Here is an 11,314-nt window from a genome sequence, read left to right as displayed (position 1 = left end):
CAGCGATGGTGGGGGTGCAGTGTCGAGCAGGTGCTGCTGCTGCTGCTGCTGCTGCTGCTGCTGCTGCTGCTGCTGCTGCTGCTTCCCCCCTGCTCGTCCTGGCTCAGCCTGCGTTTGCGGGTCAGACAGTCGCAGTGCAGCGGAGGATGAGTTGCAGAAATAACCAGAGAGAAGGGTGAGAGAGCTGTCCAGCAAGTGATGGAAACTCCCTCGCCTGCCCTGTTAACATGGACCTCCTGCACAGCACACTAACTTAATTATGGGAGGAGCTGCCACCCCCCACCCCCAACACGCACAGACATATCCTTCAGCTCTCCTTCTCCTCCTCCTCTCCTTCCTCTTATTCCTCCTCATCCTCTCGCCTCTGTTCAGTCTCATTGATCGGCCTAATCGGACAAGGACATTCGCGATGTTGGCTTCTGGCTCCAGAAGTGCATGGCTGGAGGGGGGCAAAACAGTTTATTGACATGGAGCCATAACTCAATTTGACGCTGTGTACACTCACTTTAAAGCCCCTCATTGTGGACAGGGAGGCAATTTGATGAAGATTTGAGTTTGGTTGTCATGTTGGCCAGTGGCCAGCAAGAATAAGCAAGCAATTAGAAAAGTTATTTTAATGACAGATCTTGTGATGATAAATCCAAGAGCAGCAAACCCTCTTTCATGCTATGTTAACACCGCTTCCATTCACACAAAGGCTCAGATAAGCATTCAGCCACCTTGTAGCAGTGGGGATCCACTGTTGAGTTGGTGAGGAAGGGAGAAACTGTGTCATGAATTATAGATGTTAATTTGAGAAAGCATCAACAGGAGAGCTGAGTGAGATGGAGAAATTGTCACTCTTCTTTTAGTTTGTTATTAAATTGAAATTTATTTTGAGATCTGTTTCCTGAGATTATTCGTTGACATACTGATACCTATTAGTTATTGTTTATTGGTGAAGAGTCCTTTCAATTAAATAAACAATCTCTGATTCCATCCATCCATCATCCATCCATTTTCTACCTCTTATCCTGTTAAGGGTTGCGGGGGGGGGGGGGGGGTGGAGCCTATCCCAGCAGCCTTCAGGTGAGAGGCGGGGTTCACCCTGGACAGGTCACCAGTCCATGGCAGGGCCAACACATAGAGACAGACAACCATTGGCTCTCACATTCATACCTACGGTCAATTTAGAGTCTGGATTAACCTGGTCCCTCTTGATGTCTTTGGACTGTGGAGGAAGCTGGAGTACCAGAGAGAACCCACGCAGGAACAGGGAGAACATGCAGACTCACACAGAAAGACCCCGTGCTCCAGCCGGGGCTCCACCCAGAACCTTCTTGCTGTGAGGCCACAGTGCTGACCACTGCTCCACTTTGTCGGCCTATCTCTGATTCCTAGATAGTAAAATGTACTCTTTTTTCTTTTTTTTTTAAACTTTCATTCCATCTTTAAAAAATGACAAGTCTAGGTTTTGGACTGTTGGTTGGATTAAAATAAGCAATACAAAGTCTTTATGTTCTGAAGACACCTTTTTCTGTCATTTAGAATACAGGTTATCTGAATGATCCATAGTCATGATGAAAAACATCAGAACATGTAGATCTGAATGAGTCATTTGCTATCGAACGTGATTGTTTATCAACGATGTATCAAACCAGAGGCTCTCTGACTGTCAACACAATTTTGGACATCCTTCTTCACGAAGAAGGTATCCTTTTTGTGTGTCTGTGTGATGTATTTCATGGTGACAAATTTGAAATTGTTGGAAGGAGCCATTTTTATATTTTGACAAAAGTTGTTTTTCTGCTATGCCTTTAACTGAGCTACAAACAACAGCAAGCTTGTCTGCCTGATGAGAAGTTGATCACCTGACCCAGTTGTTCACCCAGCTCTCTAACTACGTGTGGTGTCACCTCATCTGCATGCTATCTCAATCAAGTGCTTCTACCCTGTACTTCTAAGACATGCACTACAGCTAGCTTGACTATCACCAGTAAATATCAGCCATCCAACTACACATTTTTAGCTCAAAGCTAGAGATTATTAATTTCAGTTGAATTATTTAGTGGTGGCTGGCTCATTATCAGCACTTGGCATCAAATCGTCTGTTCTGAAGCACATTTTGAACTGGCACCAGTCCAAGAATTAAGGGTGTGAATTGAGGGCATCACGGTGGTGCAGTGGTCAGCCTCACAGCAAGAGGGTTCCTGGTTCGAGTCCCGGCTCTTTCTGTGGAGTTTGCATGTTCTCCCTCTGCCTGCATGGGTTCTCTCCTGCTTCCTCCCAAAGACATGCAAATGGGGACGAGGCTGCTTGATACTCTAAATTGACCGTAGGTATGAGTGTGAGAGCCAATGGTTGTTTGTCTCCATGTGTTGGCCCTGCCATGGACTGGTGACCCGTCCAGGGTGAACCCCGCCTCTTGCCCGAAAGCTGCTGGGATAGGCTCCACCCCCCCCCCCGCGACCCTTAACAGGATAAGCAGAAGAAAATGGATGGAAGGCTGTGAATTGATTGGAATATTAATATTAACCACAATAATATCCTGTGATTAAAAACAATTCGGTTCAGAATACCTCCTGATGACTCATCTATATTATTATTATCTGGATCTTTATTGATAACATCTCAGCCTGGATGATTACACTACAAGTATCCCTTAATTTGCTAACTAAAGACGTCTCAGTAAGGATTTGGTGTTGCTCAATCCACTTTGTCAGGTGGAGAGTTGAATTCCAGCGGACGCGGCTACATCCTGAACCAGTGACTCCCGTTCCCATGCTTGAAAGTTCAGCTCTGCTGTGTTTTAACAAATGTGTTTTAAACATCAGACAATTTTGTGGAACTTGGTGAAAGTGCCGTCAACCTCGTTGTGACAGGGAGATGCTAAGATGCTATCTGTACAGCGTGTGTTACGCATCCGTGAACACCAGCCACATTTGATGGAGAAGTACAATGAAGTCATATGATTCATTTGTGTTACGTTTTCCAAATTGAGCACTGGCGTACACACCTTTATGTTCATAGGGCTACAAAAAAATAATCCACAGGTATGAGAAATTCATACCAAACAACAAACTGAAGTAGAAGTTGCACGATACGTGAGCAGTAGTTCAGGGAGAATACTCCTTCAGAAGTCTATGTAGTGGGGCAGCATAGCTCAAAGGTGGAGTGGCTGCTTAGCAACCGAAGGGTTGCTGGTCCGATCCTCACTTCACTCGGTGACCATTTCAAAGTGTCCTTGAGCAAGACACTGAACCCCTAATTGCTCTTGATGGCCCCGCCTCCTACTCAGTGTAAAGGGGATGATACAAGAGCTTTTTAATCAGGCAACTCAGGCATGGCTGCTGTCAGAAGCTTGGCTCCACCTCCCTGAGGATGAGGTTAATTTTGCTGTATTTTTAGCCAAAAGATGGTCCCCTTCGGTCTTTCTGCTCATCTACTATCTGTCCACATCAGGATTTTTTTTAGAAAATCTATCTGGCCATCACACCTGCCTGCAGGCCAACACCCTAGGAAAATTGAAAGAATCCTCTGCCTTCATCCTGTCTGTGGATGCTCATGTGTTTGACCGTCAGTGCTAAGTGACGTTTGTATCTGAGAGGGAAGCCAGCAGTGCATTAGCCATGTTGAAGTGAGCGCTCAGATCAATACCGGAGACATCCAAGGCAGCCTCATGTTATGACAGGCAGCACAGGTATCAGGTAGCTTACATCATCCAGACCTCGTGACACACGTGCTAGTTCTTCTGTATGAGGTCCGTCTGGTGACTGTGGGCTAAACAACAAATCAGGAGTGATAATGTTGCAGTATTTACAAATCATTCTTCCACTCAGTATTTGACACGGGCGTGTCTACACGAGCGGCCGGGGCAGGACAGTATCCCCAGGTATCAGGGCAGATGTTTGTTCAGTCTTAAAGCTGATCAGTGGTCATGCACTTCTTTTCCGGAGAAGACAAAAAAATAAGCACACATTGTGAGCAAATAATTGCAGTTATTTTATTCCATTATACACTCAATCCCACTTCAGTTAATCTACTAAAATACATTTTTAAAAATCTGATCCGGCTCTTTATAGTTAATAACTCCTCTGTATGTATAATTTAATCTGCATTCAAGTCAGGCAGAATCCAGACAGATGAGATAATCTCTTTACATCTTTCCCCTTTTTCTTCCTGGCTGCCGCCAAGCAGCCACAATGACTCCGCATTTAGTTTTGGCTCACATTCAAATAACATTTCCAAATCTAAATCAATTCTTGACAGAGGAGAAAAAGGAAAAATATCCCACCACAAGCTGAATGATGTATCATTCATCCGGTTGAAAGAGCAAACGGGACAGAGAGACTCCAAATGTAGGCCGATTGTAGCTAATGATCATAGCCAGAGTGTATTAAGTTAATCAAACAACATGTTGCATGAGACTTCCAGTAGAAAACAATATGACAGGAGTCAGAGCGGCAAAGTCATCAGTGCCGCTGAGCCAAGATAAGCAGGCTGTAATGTCCTGCAGTTTGTCGCTCATCCCTGCTAGTTTCTCTATCTATTGTATAAATAATCTGATAGATACCAGAAGAAAAGGGCCAAAGTGTTCTCTCCCTTTGTAGCTGGGCGAGCATTTTAAAAGGAATTCCAAATCAGAGTTAAAGTCCAGCGGGGGTTTGTCAGTTCGGTGTTTATGAAGTCATTGGACACAGTAATGGTGAAAGCCTGCACTAAACATGGGTTATAGACTGTAACACTGTGTTCTTTTCAACATCTCCCAGGAATGTTTTCGAGAACGCCTGATGTTCTGCGGTTCCTGACCAGGTCATGCCCTCATAAGTGAAACGGTTGTGGCATCTCTCTGGATTTATTAGTGGCTTAATTGATTGTGTGAGCATCTATTTGCAACATCTGAATCTGAATCACTTTACGTTCAATTCACAATCAAATCAACTCTGTTTCCTGCGATATTGATGACGAGTGTAATATTTGCCACATTAAAAACACGACAACAATATGGAATAAGCAACATAGAATACGGCCGAAAAACAAATAGACAACCTTGCCAAATGTATCTGTAAATGGAGTGGTGCAGATATGAGTCCTAAAAGTCAGAAATAAGTTAGCATTGTTGATCCAGTTCCCTCGTCTCATTGTCAGTGGGTTTTTGGTTAAGCGCCTGAATATGGTCTGCAAGTATCACAAGCGCAAGATAGTTACAGTATAGTATGACAGCATAAAATACCTCAGTTTGCAAATTTTAAAGCTCTTTACTTGTGTTGAAAACAGTGGTTGCTAAATAGTAGTAACGAGACTACAGAGGTTGTTGTAGACATTAAAACTCACAACACTGGGAATCCTAGAGTGAATCTAGTTGTGGTGCAAAGTCATGTCTCTATGGTGTTGGCTCATTGCATAAAGGTTGCATTTATGCTTCGAAAATCATCAGAGCAGTGTTGATATCTGAAGATTATCTTTGTGAACAAAGTGTGTAAGTCTCATAAACTGCAGAGAAAAATGGAAACCCAACCCAAACCAAGGTGGAACTAAAAAAAAACATCCTATTGGCTTTTGGTTGAGGAAATCCATAGTGAGGCTAAAATCTGCGTCATTTTACAAAATGACCTCATCCTCGTAGCTCTACCTGAGCCAGACTTCACACAAACTGTATAAAAAAAGGCAGACACTTTCCAGAAATGCTTGGCAGGTACAGGGATGAACCATCTGTCTCTGTTTACCAGAGCCAAGTAGAAGAGTGAAAGCCTCTTTAGGGGTGTTCCTTGAAAGAAGAAATACTCTCCAGTTCTGATAGAACTGATGCTAGAACAGCTCCTACTCTAAAGGAGCTGCCTCTGTTGTTTCGGACCAACAGTCTCACTACCTCCCCGCAAAGGATGCTGTTTACCTCTGCAGTTAGGAGACAAACAATAAATTGAAGCTTGACAAGATGGTTTTGTAAAGCAAAGAAGCCACAGCTCTATACTGATCTCTCTCTGGGTCTCCCACCAGACAGCAGTGAGTCACTGTTGTGTGATGGAGCTACAGCCGCTCCAGAGGGCTGTGCCTGTATTCATGGAGTTCAGTATCTCTGGAGTCCTTTATCCAAGAGTGCTGGCGGAAGTTATCTCATTCGGTGACTAACAGCCTGTCGCCGTAGATGAGTGTTAGAATAGAAGTGCTCCGCTGTCTTGCAACTCGGGAAAAACAATCACTGTTACAATTGATGAATATTCAGTTTTACGTTTTCAATATTTTTTATTTTTTTTTTTTGCAACGAAGAAATAATCTAGGGGTGGCGGCAACTGAAGGGTCGTTGTTTCCATTCTCACTGCCCCAGATGACCTTGTCGAAGTATCTTTGAGCAAGATACTGAGCCCCTAATTGCTCCTGATGGCCCTGCGATGGACTGGCGTTCCGTCCAGGGTGAACCCCGCCTCTCGCCCGATGTCAGTTAGGATAGGCTCCACCCCCTTGCGAGCCTTAACAGGATAAGCAGCACAGAAAATGGATGGACGGATGGATGGACAGAAGATCTAATCTTTAAAGAGAGAATCACAATGCATCGAACGATAATATGAGCAAGTCTTTAGGGTAGAGGTGGTTGCCCACAAGTTGAACAACAACATCATGAAATAATCGCAACAACATGAGATAAAAAATCCGCTGTCAGCTCGTAGGCCATCCCCTGGAGAAACTCAATGAATCCGGCGATCAAAGTCGCCTCTGAACCTAACCATGTCTTAAACACTACCTATCACTTGTTACCATCAAACAGGAGATCCAGTGTTCCACAGTTTGTCAAGGTTAGATGAGATCAGAAAATTTAGAAAAGACTCAAAGGAAAAACACACATTCCCCTAGTTTCTAAAATGGGTCACAAATAGCAGTTTAACATTTGAAAAAAAGGAAAATAACCTCTTTAAACAGTGCATATCCCTACAAAGCACATTTTTTGTTTGAACAGTGTTGTGACACAAAATCCGTGTTGACAATTTTTGTGGGGGTTTTCATCTTTTGCGTTTTGCAAAAGTACCGCGCTTGCCTAAAGTGCAGGATGCGAAAGTCTTCAAGCAAGAATTTTTTTTTCCAACGTAAAGTACAAAAATGTCAGTTTACTGTTTATTGGCATCCTAAAAAAAAGGTGTGAGGTTGTGTTTTTCTGGTGGTAACAGTGTTGTTTACTTGTTTTCATGCTGCACTGGTGTTTGTTCTTCAGTTCCCAGAGAAATGCAGTCTGATGAGCGTTCAGTTCCCCACAACACAGCATGACAAACTCTGATGATTCCTGAGACAACTCAGCGTCACATGACACTGCCTTTAACACACACACACACACACACACACACACACACACACGTGCTCCAGACTTCATACTCTACTTCAGACAGACCTACTCTTGACAGGCCTGCTAGAAGCTACATGGAGGAAACCGTACATGATATTTACGCTCTGCTGGAATCTCATGATTCTCATTCAGACTCGGATGTTCATGCACTTCATGTTGATCGGAGGGTTTTGCTGGGCAGCCAGGACACGCAGTTGCAGTAGAGTTGAGTTGAGGGCTTGTTTCTAAATTAAAGAACTTAAAGCCTTCACCAGTTGTGAGTAGGGCTGTTACTTTAATGCATCAATTAGATTAATCAATTACACCACAAATTGACGCGTTATAAAAATTAACGCAAGATTAATTATAGCACACTTGAGTGGCAATTCAACGTCAATTTTACCCAGACACCAACATTTTAATCTTGGCCCATTGAAGGACCCGTACTTGGCAGTGGCTCGTCACCTCACACGTGCATCGCCGGACAAAGAGACTCAGCCTTCAGATGCCCTGACTGAGGTTTTATTCAATCACCCATAGAAATGTGGATTTCAGATCTTCTCCTCTCAGTGTATTCATTTGATTAGTCATGCACTACAGTTTTGTAATGTCTTACAATTTGAATTCTTTATTTGAGGACCTTGAGCAGATAATGATGAGATGAGATTAAAATGTGAGTCATTCAAATTAATTAATTACAAATCCTTTGATTAATTAGATCCGTTCACCTGACAGTGATCATCACGAGTACTCCAAAGTGCACTTATACCAGCTAAAATTCTAAATAATTAGTTACTTGGTATCTTTGTGTCACAAAAACCCTTGACAATTGGAGGGTTCTCTCATTTAATTTTTTACAGATGTTCTTGCCAACATTTTTAGTAATGGTCTTATTCTCCATCATCCTCAGAGCCCACCTAGAGGATGGAGATCCTTCTCTCCCCTGTGCAGCAGGAGGGAGCTGAGATCCCCCAGAGACGTGCTGAATGCTAGTTAGCTTAGCACAAAGAATAGTAATGGGTGGAAAGTGTTAGCATACTGCCATAACAAAATTTCTTCTCAAAAGTGCTGAAAGAACTTCAAATCATTGTGTAGCTTGGAATGGCCCACATGAGTGTCTGGTTGGCGGCACGGTGGTGCAGTGGTCCTCACTGTCGCCTCACAGCAAGAAGGTTGGCTGGAGCACAGGGTCTTTCTGTGTGAGTCTCCATGTTCTCCCTGTTCCTGCTGGGTTCTCTCTGGTACTCTAGCTTCCTCCACAGTCCAAAGACATCAAGAGGGACCAGGTTAATCCAGACTCTAAATTGACCGTAGGCGTGGCTGGGAGAGCCAATGGTTGTCTGTCTATATGTGTTGGTCCTGCCATGGACTGGTGACCCGTCCAGGGTGAACCCCACCTCTCACCCGAAAGCTGCTGAGATGGGCTCCACCCCCTCGCAACCCTTAACAGGATAAGCAGAAGAAAATGGATGGATGAATGGATGGATGGAGTGTCTGGTTTGAAATCCCTCTGACATCTGTGTGGCGGGCAGCAGACCTTTTTCACTGTGGTAATGACACCATCCATCCACCTGTCAGAAGCTAGTTCCTCTAAATAAAGTCACCATTCCTTGTTTAAAATCCTCAGTGTTAGTCACTGGCCTGTTGGAACCCACTGGTAGCTTTATTTTTTGATGCAACGCCTCTACTAAGACATTGCTCTGCTGTGCATAGTTGCTGCCAGGGCTTGAATTTTTGCGTGTGTGTCTGTGCCATGCTGATAAACCGACAGTCTCTGTTGTTGAGATTTCACTCTCTTCTGCTGTTAGTTTCGGACTAATAAACACCAGGAAATTATCACCGGCTGCGCCACTCGCCATGAGCTCATGTCTACCGCCTCTCTCTCTCTCTCTGAGTGGATGTGTTTATTGATGCCATCCGTAGCAACAATAAACGTGTTTCATCTCAGCGCAATTCCATCCTTCCTTGTTTGTCCTAGCACTGTCAATGTTCTTCTTCAGCCTTTTAAATGCTGATATTTTCTCTTGTTAGCAACCAACCTTTGGCATGTACACAACAAGCCACTCAGCAGTATTTTATCAATCATTTTCACATTTTAGCCCTCGATTGAGCCTTTTTTGATCGTCTTATGTCTGGCCCCCCATTTAATAGCTTAAATAAATCGATTGCCAGACCCTGATCCTTTTTACGAAAGTTCAGAACTTTCCTGAAAAACTGGAGTGTGTTATGAACAATACTTAAACTGGTGTACATGTGTGATTTATTCAAAACTAAACATTCAAGACCCTCCCTGCAGAGCTGAATGAGGAGTATTTGATCCTCTTGTTGATTTTGATACAATTAACTGTCAGCACAGTTCATTTTCAGCTCCTCGCTGTTCTTGCTCACATCAGGGTCTCAAACATGGTCTGCGTTCATTTTCACATGGTGAGCATTTACAACAATTTGAAGCTATAATTTGGTGTTCAAAGAGACAGGCTTACTCTTAGCTGGGGTTTATTGATCACGTGTGCACAGACTTGAAATTCCAATATTTTCATTTGTTTACAGCCATTACGCCCACGTCAAAATTAATTTTGTGTTGCTGTCACAGTCTGTTATTGTCTGAGGTTTCTTGTTTGGTTTGCTGTGGTACACAGTTATGTAAGTTGGTGAATTTCTGAGCTGGCGATCTGGATCGTGCTTTCCACGCAGCAGTGTTGAGAATGAATCATGGTGGCGTGCGTAATTTCATTTAGCATGGACGTGAAAGCTCAGGTGGAGAGAGGAGTTTATCTTCCAAATGCTGCAATGATAAGCTTTGACTGGACCATTTGAAACGCATTCATTTAACTGACCATCACATGGCCTCTTCAAAGTGTTTGACATTTTTGGATAATCAATATGTTAACAATTTATAGTCATTTAGACTCCGTAAATCCTTTCTCGTGAATTTACTTCCATATTTGGTGTCACGTCATCATGAAAGATTCATTAATTTTTGTTTTCTGTTCATCCTTTTTCCTTTCAGCTCAGAGAAGTTGACTCCTGACTGGAAGGTTCCTGGTTCACATCCCATCAACTACAGGTAAATAAGAGTGTTGTGATTGTCATAAGAGGGCGTTTTCCCTGAAAGAATAAAATATCTCACAATGTTTTTATGTCTGAGGTTTGTGCGTCTCTGCAGCAGTGTGGTTGGGCTGTTTTCACTGTTGTTTCAGACTGATTCTTTGCAGTTTCATTACCTGGAGATAGAATTTGTGGCTTGCATTACGTCAGACCTTTTTGTGCATGGATTATTTCTTTTCAAAACCTGGTAATGAGTTTTGCTTCTTAATGGTGCATAAACGGGTTATACACTCACTCCAGACAGAATCTTTCCCTGAACTTCCACATACCATCAGTGGACTTTTTTGTGACTCCCAGAGCGGTTGATTGGACAGGAGGGTGACAGTGCTCGCCATTGAGCTGGCATAATGAAACCACCCCGACTGTGACTGAGGCCTTTTGTTCCTGATAATTACCTGCAGAACGGAGTTAAAATCATTAACTAATTTTGAAAGCAGGTTTAGAAAATGTGGAGCGACTGCTGAGTTCATCCTCCTGTTTTTGAATCTTTAACTAGCAGCATCAGCAAAGTGTAGAAGATTTATGTGCACCGATTGTTAAAGTAATATATATAAAACTCTTGAAAATAAATGGAAGGGTCATTTTAAAGACATTAAAAGTGTTTTACCATCCATTATAAGATGAAAACAGGAGCTTGTTCAAGTTGTTTCTGCTGCTGCGTCAACACATCGCCCAGGCACGGGGAGAAGTAGGATGCCTGACTTTAAAATACACCAACTTACTCTAGCAACCACTGAATTCATCCCCTGCTGAGAGGACATAAACACTGGCTCCACGGACTCCTGGGGTTTGTCGGTTGTGTTATGCTGTCCTGCTGCGCAGGTCATCGTGTTGCTTGACTTCCTCATTCCGTCTGTCTAGTCAGCCGATACGTTGTCCTGTCCCATTAACGCCAAAAAACAAGAAAACCTTCAA

This window comes from Aulostomus chinensis, chromosome 17, assembly GCF_037954235.1.
Source record: "Aulostomus chinensis isolate RoL2024-O1b breed Wild chromosome 17, RoL_Achi_v1.0, whole genome shotgun sequence".
NCBI classification, from domain to species: Eukaryota; Metazoa; Chordata; class Actinopteri; order Syngnathiformes; family Aulostomidae; genus Aulostomus; species Aulostomus chinensis.
This window is presented reverse-complemented; position numbering follows the sequence as displayed.